Genomic DNA, 11759 nt, shown 5'->3' on the forward strand with positions numbered 1-11759 from the left:
ATTTAAAAAAAAATGGAGAGTCCTAAATATCTTGCCTTTATACCCATAGATAAGCGCAGCTCTCAACCCCATCAGAGAAGCTTCTTTTTGCAGTAGATGGTAATTAATAGAGATTCACAATTGATCAAAGTACAGAGACTAGGAGACTGTGGAGTGCTTAGCCCTAAATGAGACATCTGTATCACACACCCCACCCCCAGGGCTCAGGAAGAAGGGGTGGAAGATTGTAAGAGCCAGAGACAGTGGATGTCTGCAGTGAAACATTATTTTCTGGATATGACAGAGCCATTGCACACACAGACTCACAACATCTGTGGCTTTATATACAAACACTGCACGAGATCAAGCAGCCGAAATTCCATCATGGGTGAGGGAGGGGCTCATGAAGTTCCACCCCTAACTGAAGAGCTATTGACAGCTGGTGGCTGCTGGGGAAGGAAGAGTTGGTTTTCTTTGGATGCACTCCGTGCTTCAGTGTATGGCCCTATACCCATGCACATACTTCCACAGTGAAGTTAAGTACATGAATTTGGGAAGGAAAAATGGGTAGTGTATGGGAGGCATTGGAAGGGAGACAGAGGGGGGTGGGTTTGATCAAAACACATTTTATTCATGTATGGAATTTTCAAACAATAAATTAAATAAAAGGAGAAGAGGATGAACCATCCAATTAAAGGCTGCTAGCACATACAGCATGATGAGGCTCAAGGACACACATTGACATTGTAGACAAGAAGATTTCTAGGACCCACACAACTGGGTCACATGAGGCACCACCCTGGCAATCACTGTGGAACTCTAGACTTCTCTATGCAAGAAGGGAGCCATCAGGTGACATTAGCACAATAACTGCTGGGTGTCTGACATTCATTTTAAATTAAACTTGTATCTATTGTCACAATTACTGTCCTGATATGACTGGTGTCACGACAAAGGAAGAAAAGCATGGCAGTAATGCAGAGAAGGGACCTTGGCTTGGGATAGAGAGCTGTGAAACAGGGAGGTGGTGAGATGCCAGGTTTGGGTTCTATTTTGAGGCTTTAACAAATAGATTTATACATGGAATGAAAGAATAATCACAGGTGATTCAAATATATTTTGTTTCAATAACTGGGAAGGCTGAGTCACTGTTGAGTTAATGGCATTTTAAAGAAGTTTAAGGAAGTTAGGAGATAAAAGTGAAGAGACTGGAAAGTTGTCAGTGAGGAGAAACCCCAAGAGATGTTGAAGTCCAGGGAAGAAGAAAAACATCCAGGAGGACAAAATGATCATTTCTATCAAGTGCTGCTGGCAGGTCAGTTAAGATGACCGATGGAAAACAACTTCCAGATTTAGTGATGAAGAGGTCATTGGGGACCATGACAACAGTTCCTTTGGGGCCACAACATCATGGTAGATAGAGCCTTGATTGCAGCAGATTAAGAAAGAACGGAAGGGGCAATGCCTAAGACAGCAAGACCATGAACAGTCTTTAACTAAAATTGTCAACAAAGAATGGGGGAGCCACACTGAGAGTGGCAGACAGATTTGCTTTCAGACAGTATTAGTTTATGTTCAGAAAGTTTCAATAGAAAGAGAAAGTTTCTGATGAGGGTTGGAAGTTCATGTTCAAGGAAAGGGATGGTCACAGAAAGAAAACAAAAAGGTTAGATCTACAGGGTATGGGTATATAGTTCAGTTGTCAGAGTGCTTGTTAGGTATACACAAAGCCCCAGATATGATACCCAGCAATACTTACTGCTGGTCATGGTGCACACCAATAGTCTTGGCAATCAGGAGGTAGAGGCAGGAGGATCAGAAGGTCAAGGTTATCTTCCACCAGCCTGGCACATGAGGCTTGATCTCAAAAATAATTATAATAAAATGAAATAAGGAAAAGAAAAGGAGTGTTTATATACAAAACAGAAAAATTTGTAGGATGAGGGAGGAAGACAACAGGCCAAGGGAAAACTATAGATGTGGTGGTGGGAGCTCGTGGCCGTGCTCTGCTGAAGGCTGCTGTTTCTCCCAGAGCAGTGGGGAGTGGTCGCTCACTGAAATGGGAGTTGGGGAGGACGTGCTGGTGCCTTGAGAAGGCCAGGAGCTGTGAGGTGTGTGAAGTCAGGCAGGATGGTTTATACCCTTCTTGGAGGTTCTGCTGTGTGGGTGCAGCACAGTGGGAGGAGGGTTTGATGTAACCGGGGATATGTTTTTGCCCCAGTGAATAATTGTTGCAATTAAGCTTTCAGATCTCAGTTGTGCCAAGGGATATGACAGCTATGGATAAGAAGAGGATGACGTGGCACTTACTGGGGTCCTCCCTTATGTTTTAGGATCTTTCCTTCCCTGTGATTCCCACAACAAACTTGTGAAGTGGAAGTTTTGCATATATTTCATGTGAAGAAATTGAGGCTAAGAGATACGAAGTAGTTCCTGCTCTTCCTCCCCCACAAAAACTCTAATGCAGTGAGGAGGATGTGGGACAAGAAAATGGGTTTTCCTCAGATCCTCACAGGCTGGACTGGAGGGAAGATTTGGTGTGGCCCTCTGGGGAATAGCATTGGTTCAGGGACTGTGCTGCGGCTGAGTCAGCTGGGCAGACATCAGGACACAACTTCCTGCCATCAAAACCGCAGGTGGCAGACACAGTCACCAGTTTAGCTAGGAATGCATGGCGCCACCATTCACAGAACCACTCATTTGCTCCTATAAAACAGTCATCGCCTAGCAGGATGCCAAGAAAATCAATCATGACTAAACTCCCAATTTGGTTTGATTCACTGACCACATGTAGACATGATCATAATGTTTGGTTATCATTCTTCATAACAATCATCTGTAAGTCTGTTGTGGCTGTGGCCTGGGCAAAGCAGTGATTTTCAGGTGAATATGCCTTGAAATAAATGTGGATCTTAGGAATCAGCCCTTCGGTTCATGAGGGACCCTAATTCACACACAGGGTCGTAGGAGCTGGAGGAGCTTTCCAAGATCGTTGCTTCTGGTCTCTTCATTCAAGTAGATGTAGAATCCTAATGTCATATAAAATATGGGTATGTTTTCCAATTTTGGTGTTTTGTGTGTGTGTGTGTGTGTGTGTGTGTGTGTGTGTGTTATGTGTGTCTATGCATCTCTTGCATGTGTATGGGCACATAAATGTAGAGGTACATGTACATGTGTAGGTACATGCATGTGGAGGCTGGGATTGATAATGGGGGAATCATTTAGGATTGCTTTTCCACCTTATTCATTGAGGCAGTGTCTCTCAATCAGACCCAGAGCTTGCTCATATGACTAGTAGCTAGCTTGCTCTGGGGTACCCTGTCTGTACCTACAAAGGCTGGAATTACAGACAGGCTGCCATGCCCATCAGGAATTTAAGTGGGTTCTGGGGATCCAAACTCCAGTTCTTGAACTTGAGTGGCAAATCTTTTAACTAGTAAGCCATATCTCCAGCCACTGGTTACTAACTTCTTAATGAAAACACACAGGAAAGAAAATCTTCTGCATTCTAAATGTATTTTTTGAAGTGTATCTTATAAACTAGCCTGTTCTCCACCTTATATGTACACTATGGTTTCCCAATAACACTCTCAAAAATTGTTATTAAATACTAAACAGGGATGGCCAAACTGAATGGAACCCAGAAAAACTATCAGAAGAGTCTCACAGCCCTGCCAATCTTCCTCCCAATGTTTGTGTACCTAAGTAAGACCAGTATGGGAGAAAATGGAGGTCAGTGGTAGATTTTATTTTAAAACGAATAATAAAGAGCTTGTAGAAATCACTGTGACTGTAGCTCCAGTCTGAGTGTTGAGAGGCTGTGGCTGCAAAATTAAGTCAAAAGCTAAGCTGGCTGGAACTGGATTAGGAAAAAGCCTAATTCCAACCAGCGGGAAAAGGTCCGGAAGGCTTAACGTAAACCCAACTGGATATTTTCATATACTCCTCTTACTGGAAAGGCAGAGGCAGAAACCTAGCATCAAAGATGACTTGAAGATGCATATATACAAAGACAAGACACAAAAAGATATTTTCTTCAAGAAAACCTGATAATCTTGTTTATCTCAAATTGCTAATTTATCTCATTGCTTTTAAGTTGGTTGAAAACATTAGCTGTACATATTCATAGGGTTAGAGTCTAAAAAAAGATAGAAATGATTTACACACACTATCTTGCTACAAGTGGCATATGGTGAAGTCATAAGAGGTAGGGTAGAACAAGGAGCCAAGCATCTCAAAAACACTTTCATACTTTATCCATGTTGACTGTGGCTCCTCAAGATACTGTTATGATCCCTATTTCATAGACGAAGCTCTGGGGGATGGTCAAAAAGCATAAGAGCCTTGCGTACAATCCTGTAACTGACATAGACGGCCAGTGAAACATTAGCTCAGAAGGGCCAGTCTGTGAAACAGGAGGAAGCAGGGAAACCACGGTATGTGCAAACTACGAAGGGCAGAGAGTGAGGGAAGTCAAAGTGGAATGAGGGTGTCTGCAGGATGACCTGTTGGTGGCTGTTTGAAGTGCAGTCGTGAACTTCTCATGGTGATAAGAACTTCGAAAGTGTGAGGTGAGGCTGCCCAGAGAGTCTTGGACATGGATGGTGACGTGGCTAGAGCTGTGAGAGGCCCCTTCTGTTCTTGTGAAGAGTGGACACGCACTATGAAGATCAGTGAACAGTCAGCATGGGGGACTGACAGTTGACACAGGGCAGTCAGCATGGGGATGTAGAGAAACTACTGTCCAGGACCCCAGGCTGCTTCATAAGTGACAGCACAATCAACTTATGACTATAGTTCACTAAAATACCCCCATCAGCTGCTACTGCTAGGCTCCCATGTAGCCTTGGGCTACATGGCTGCTACACTGAGTCAGATTACTGTAGAGCATCTACTCTGTGGTGGGACTGATGTCACGATTTGAGGGCCTGCTCTCCGATGGCACAGTACTTGAAGTGATAGCAGACACATCAAACAATGGGTGCTCAGGCCCTTCTTTCCTTGTCTTTGCCATTCATCACACTATTAATGGTTTTTCTGTATTCCCCCCACATACACATATTACTACATTTTGTGACCAGACTATGTGCTTAATTTTCCCCTCAACTTAAAATCGGTGGTCCATAAAAGGTATTTAATAAGTGAAACAACATCAGAGAATGTAACACGAATGCATATTTATCAAGCGGCTTGGGGAAGAGATGTGTAAGGACACGGGGACCATTTCAACCACAATAGGTGTTGATGATAAAAGCTCGAAGGAATGAGTAAGCCGAACTGAAGAAGGCTATAAAACATTCTGGGTGGACATTGACTCTGGAGTTAGAAGCTTGAGGTCAAGTCACAGTCTTCACCTAACAGCTGCATGATCTCAGGCTAACATTCAGAAGAAAAGAAAAGCCTATGGCAGCAGCATCCGGAGGCTGTGGAAGGAAGGGAAGACAGACCACTGAGGCATCTGCGTTATCTTTATTGTATTCTTAAACCTTCACGACACAGGCAAGACTGAGCCGAGTTTTCTATTAATAGATATTTTATTTTCTAAAACACATTTGTTGGCATTCATTTTAGGACTGAATTTTATCTGGTAATGGAAAAAGCAGAGACAGACTTCTAAAATGATATAACAACATGTAAGGAGGATCATTTTCCAGATAGATCCTATTAACATTTCATTAAATTCCTAATATAAAAATTAAATTCTGTCATATGGCATCATGAATTTAAAATTAATATGCACAAAAATATTTTAAAAATTGTTCTTTCAATGAAACAAATCATTTGAGAGACCAGTGGCTGGATGGCAAACTTTAGAACTATAAGACTGGGCAAAATTATCAGCTCTGAGATTTTATGGTTACATGACCCTTGGAAAGACTCATAAGAACTTTTTTATGAGTCTCAGGTAGGGTTGACAGCCATACCCACCACAAGATTTTTTGTGATCAATAGAAATAACCAACATGAAAGTGTTATTATGATAACAATCTTAAAAAATAATTTGGTAGAGAAAGATAACTTCTTATTTCCCTGACAGGTAAGGGAATCAGAAAATAATAGCATCAGGGAAAACTCTGGAATGATGACACAAATTGGTGTGGTTAAGAAACACACACACACACACACACACACACACACAAATAGAACACAGAGGATTTTTCAGTTTCTTTACCATGTTGCTGAAATTCTTTTAACATTTGTAGATGAATTTCTTTCTTTTGAAAATAAATAGCAAAGAAACAAACAAACAAAATAAACCTCACAAATCTTATTAATGCAGACATGACCTCAATTGATATTTTTAGAATGTAACAATCAAGTCAAAAATTCACTTAGTGATCTGAGGGCCAATGTTTATGAAGTAGTCAACATTTGATTTACTTATTGGAGATCACTGTGCAGAAGGTGTTAAATAAATAGGAACTACCATTTAGGCAGTCTTAATGACTGTTACTTAGTGTTTGAACACTGAACAATATTCAGGGAGTAAGCAATTTAATAAGCTAGCAATTGCTCATGCAAGGGCAATTACCCCCATTTTGGTTTAATTATTAATGTGAGTTTTTTAACGCTCCCAACTTTAGAAAGCAATCTTTTTGTAATAAAAAAGAAAGTAGAAAATAGTCCATGATATCCTGGAATATAATGATAATTTTATTACTAGGATGAGGACCTAGTAATTTCAGTTAATACTATCTCCCGAGGTCCTGAAATTCCTTGGCATTATCCCCAGGGAAGACCAAAGTTGAAGAAGTCAAATCTATGCTGGCAGAGGTAATGGGTACCGGAGGCTGTGGTTGTATGTATTTCTTTCGGAAACCTAATATTATTTTTGAAGTCCCAGAATGTATGCAAGGAAGTAATTTTCATAAGCTATTCATGCTCTATGTGAAGGTGAGCCCCAAAGAGCTCTAGCTTAGGAAACTAACATTTATACCCCTGGATGAGGTGAGAGATACTCAAAGGCAAAGAACAAACTTTACAACATGCTCAAGAGAATTTTGTAAGGTATCCATAAAAGTGCAATACAGTATAAAACCATGTCTTCCCTGACCAGCACTTCAGCATAAACCAGCATCAATCCCCTCACCCTACATACCCCAGCACTGCCATTTAAGATATCAGTAAAGGAAATAAATCCAAGCTTCCTGGGCTGTTCTTCACCCTAACCCCAAATAACATGTTCTCTGCATATCTGATAATCTGACCTTTTTCTCTACCCTTCCTCATCTCCTAATCCTTCCCCAGTGTCTCCTGGAAATCCCAGTCTGTACTTAACAGTCTCACATGATCCATGGTCACTTCAAATTCTTTACTGGAAAATACTGTACCCAAAAGTCCCTAACTCCCCTGCACTATCTTCTGGGCTGAACTTATACATCCTGTGATGGAAGTACCAGGCGGTAGGATGAGTTATTTTTCCTTTTAACAACCTGCATTTCTGACTCTCGTGTAAGAGTCTCCTCTGAGAAATCACCATGAACAAAGGAGATGAGGATCAAACCAGACTCTATGAAAGGAAAGTGTGAAAAATGTGAATTTTTCTAGAAAGAAGCAAACAGTGAAATTAATCAAGAAGAAATAAGCAACTTGAATAAATCTGTAACAAATAAATACTTTAAATCAGAAATCATGAAGTATACCCTCCCCCCATATGTACGAGTCCCAAGTTTATGTAGTGATGTGTTCTACCAAACATTTACACAATGCCAATTCTTCATAGACTTCCAAAACTGCAAAGAACAGAGGATATTCTCCAATTTCTTTAAAGAAGCCAATATTATGTTAATATTGAAGTCAAAGATATCACAAAAAAGAACTATGGACTAGTATCTATTATAAATATGGATGCCAAAACCTCAATAAAACATTGTCAAACTAAATCCAGAATCAGTAAATAAAAGGCATGCCCAGATGGAATTTATTGCAGTTATGCAAGTGGTCTTAAAGTCTAAAAATCAATTAGCATACTATATCAAAAGGACAAGAGATAATTGCTCATCACATATCAGGAAGGTATGTGATAAATAATATTTCAAAAATGTTCCAAAATTGATAAAAAAAAAAAAAAAGATGTAACACACTCCCAGCTGGGTGAAGGATCTGAATAGATGTTTCTAGAAAGATTAACAAGTGACCAACAAGCACATGAAAATTTCCATCACATCTTTACTTACAAGGAAATCAAATCAAAGGTATAATGATATGTGGCCTCATACCTGCCAAGATGACAACATGAAGAAAGATATAATTATCTTGCAACATAGAAGGTTTTGTGACTCATACATTGAGATTAGGAGGGTAAAGAGTGCCATTGCTTGGACTGTTTTTTGCTTCTTCAAAGTATTAAAAGAGTTACCACATGACCTAGCAATTATACCCTGATGTGTAGGTAATAACAATGTGTTAGACACATATTCAAGAGAAATGAATATGTATGTTCACATGAAGATTTTATACCTAAGTGCCTAATGACATTCATGATAACTAGAAAGTGCAAAGATACCAGTGTCCATTAAATGATGAACAAATGACTAAAATGTTCTATACTTGATCTAAGAAGTGGAATATTATTCACCATTGAAAAGTAATTAAATATTGATAACATGCTGAAACATGAATAAAGCTTGAAAACATCATATTAAGTCAATGAATCCAGGAACAAAACACTATTGATCATTCTCTTTACACTAGATGTCCATATCAGACAAATACATAGAAGAAGGGAATAGATGTATTTGTCTAGTGCTGAAGGAGTTTAGTATATGACTGATTGCTAAAACATATAGGGAGCTATTTCTATGGTAATGAACATGTTCTAAAATTGATATGGAAATGCTGTTTGTCCATAGCTGTGAGGGCCAGTAAGTGACACAGTCTAAATGGGGGGTTATGCAGCATGGGAATTCTACCTCAACAAAGCTGCTACTTTAAAAGTAGTTATAAGAAATTTAGAGCAAACACAGTAACTTCATGCCCAGTAGACTGTGGGAAAAGAAAGCAATAGATGAAAATGAACAGAGGGCTGTTTCCTAGGTATTTCGTAACGATAAATAATAATTCATAAAGAGGTAGCAACATTCCCAAGTGTTTCTCATAATATTTTTTCAAGATACGCTCCAATGACTGATCATACAGAAAAGAATAATGGGAAAAACAGTAATTAAAAGTAGTTTCCACTTGTTCCCTGCTGGCCAGATTTTACAGTGCTGGCAGAAGCTACGAAATCCACTGGGGAAGGTATGATATGATCATAGCCAGAGCTGGGCCCTGCCAGCTATAATAACGATCTACAAGGCAAGATGTACCCACTGGTGCAACAGGGCACAACTGATGTGAGGTAACTAACTGCTTTCTGCTTAGACCCGAGGCCTGCTCCATAGGAAGGAATTCATCCCTGATACTATACACCTGGACAAAAATCCATGATTGGACAGCTCATAGGCCCATAAAACCTGGTAGTTTTATTTTGCTAAATGGCTGCATTCTCAAATTGCCTTTTAAATATTTATGGGTATACCCATAGATTTGCCAGAAAAGCTTCTTTTCACAATGGGCAAAAGTCAATGCAGAGATGCACAGCTTGTCAAAATGTTAAGAGACTGAATGCTCACCCCTAAAGGAAACATCCGTATCAATCCTTCATTCACCACCAAGGTTCAAGAAACATCACGGAAGAGGAGGCAGAATAAACGTAAAAGCTGGAGGATGGGGAGGAGTGCTGGGAAGCACAGTCTTCAGGTGACATGGCCATCACACACGTGAACTCACTACAGCTGTGGCTACCAGCACAAAACCTGCACAAGATCAAGCCAGCAAAATCTTCCACACAGATGTGGGCAACAATTAGTCAGTCCCACCTCTGACTGAGGAACTATTGGCAGTTGGGAGCTGCTAGCTGCTGTGAGTGGAAGAATTATTATTCTTTGAAGGTGCAGCCGTTGGCTTCCCCTACGCCAGTATAGTCCCGCATCCACATACAGATGGGCAGCACTGACTGAAATTAACGGATAATCAAAAAAAGAAATGAAGCTGGGAGATGGAAGCACTGGGGAAGGAGATAAGGGAAGTTGGAGGAGAAAATGGGGGGGCCGTTATATGACCATATTACGTTGTTCACATTCATGAAGATCTCAAAGAATAAAGTTAATTAAAAGTGGTTTCTTAGGCTAGTGAGATGGGTGAGCTGATAAAGTGCTTGCCCCTCCCCTACATACACATCATGTGTGTACATACACACTATGCACACACATCATATACACACATCATACATACACATACGTAAAATACATCATGCACACATACATACATTACACACAAACAATAAGAATAAGAATAAATAAATTTAATGGTTTTCAATGCTCCTCTCTCAATAATTAGTAGACAAGAGCCTGTATGAAATACTGTAAAATTTGTACGAATCTCTATGAATCTATGAAATACTACTAAGTAACTTAAACTATTGGCAATTCTAGAACACTTCACCTAATGACAGCTGACTGTGTATTGTTTTTAGATACATGTAAAACATCCATCAAGATTGAGTTCATGACAGAGAATCAATTTTTGAAACCGCAAAGGTTTCAAATCGTAGAGAATGAGTTCTCTACTCATGAAATTAAAGAAGAAAATAACTAATAAAATTTCATCTAGAAAATCTATACATCCTTAGAAATTAAATAAGACATGTTGAAATAACCAATCCTTTAAAAACTAAATCATGGGAATATATATATTAGATTATATATAATATATTTGGAAATTTGAAGCACACATATTTTTAAAATGGAATTAGAGAAGAAATACTAACAAAATACTAATAAGAAAATATATACATACTTGGAAATTAAAATATATTGAAATAACCAATGCTTTTAAAACTAAAGCATGGAGATTTTAACACACACACACATATATATATATATAATTTAATAAATGGAATTAGAAAAGAAATAATTAACAAAATTTCATCTAGAAAATATATACATACTTGGAAATCAAATAAAACATGTTGAAATAATAATTTTAAAATTAAATCATGGAGATTAAAAGAATATATTTGGAGCTTAATAAAGGTGAAAATAAAACATATCTCAAATTTGTGAGAAATAGCTGAAAAATTTCCTAGAGAAAAAATTAAGTTTTCAAAGCTCATATAGTAAAAAAAATATCAGTGATCTGAGTTTTAAGTTTAAGAGCTGAGTGAAAGAATGGAGTAAATAAAAAGAAGGGACTGATACAGGGAATAATCCCCACTCCCACCTCATATGTTAAAATCCTAACTCTCCACATATGGTAATAAGAGGTCAGATGGGTGGAACTCTTAAGAATGTAATTAGGGCCCTTTTTGAAAGAGACAGAGTAATTTCACTCTTCCCCCAGTGTGAGAACAAAACCCTAGTCACCTTCAAACCAGAAAAAAGGCCTTCAGCAGACACTGAAGTGATCATTGGCATTACCTGGCATTCCCAGTCTTCAGAACAGTGAGCAGTAAGACTTCTGCTCACAGGCCATACAGGCTTGGTCTATGGTACTCCACTGTAAGGAATAAAAATAGATTAAGAAAATTAGGATATAGCCCAACAAAGCAGCACAAGCCTCCACTGTAACCCCAGCACTGAGGAGAATGGGGCAGGAGCAGCCGGAGCCTGAGGCCAGTGAGGGTGAATAGCAAGACCTAGTCCAAAATGAAAGAAATTCAAAAGGAAAGGGAAGGAAGAGGGAAGGAAGGAAGGAAGGAAGGAAGGAAGGAAGGAAGGAAGGAAGGAAGGAAGGAAGGA

This window comes from Nannospalax galili, unplaced genomic scaffold (genome assembly GCF_000622305.1).
Source record: "Nannospalax galili isolate Female #2095 unplaced genomic scaffold, S.galili_v1.0 scaffold383, whole genome shotgun sequence".
In the NCBI taxonomy this organism is placed as follows: domain Eukaryota; kingdom Metazoa; phylum Chordata; class Mammalia; order Rodentia; family Spalacidae; genus Nannospalax; species Nannospalax galili.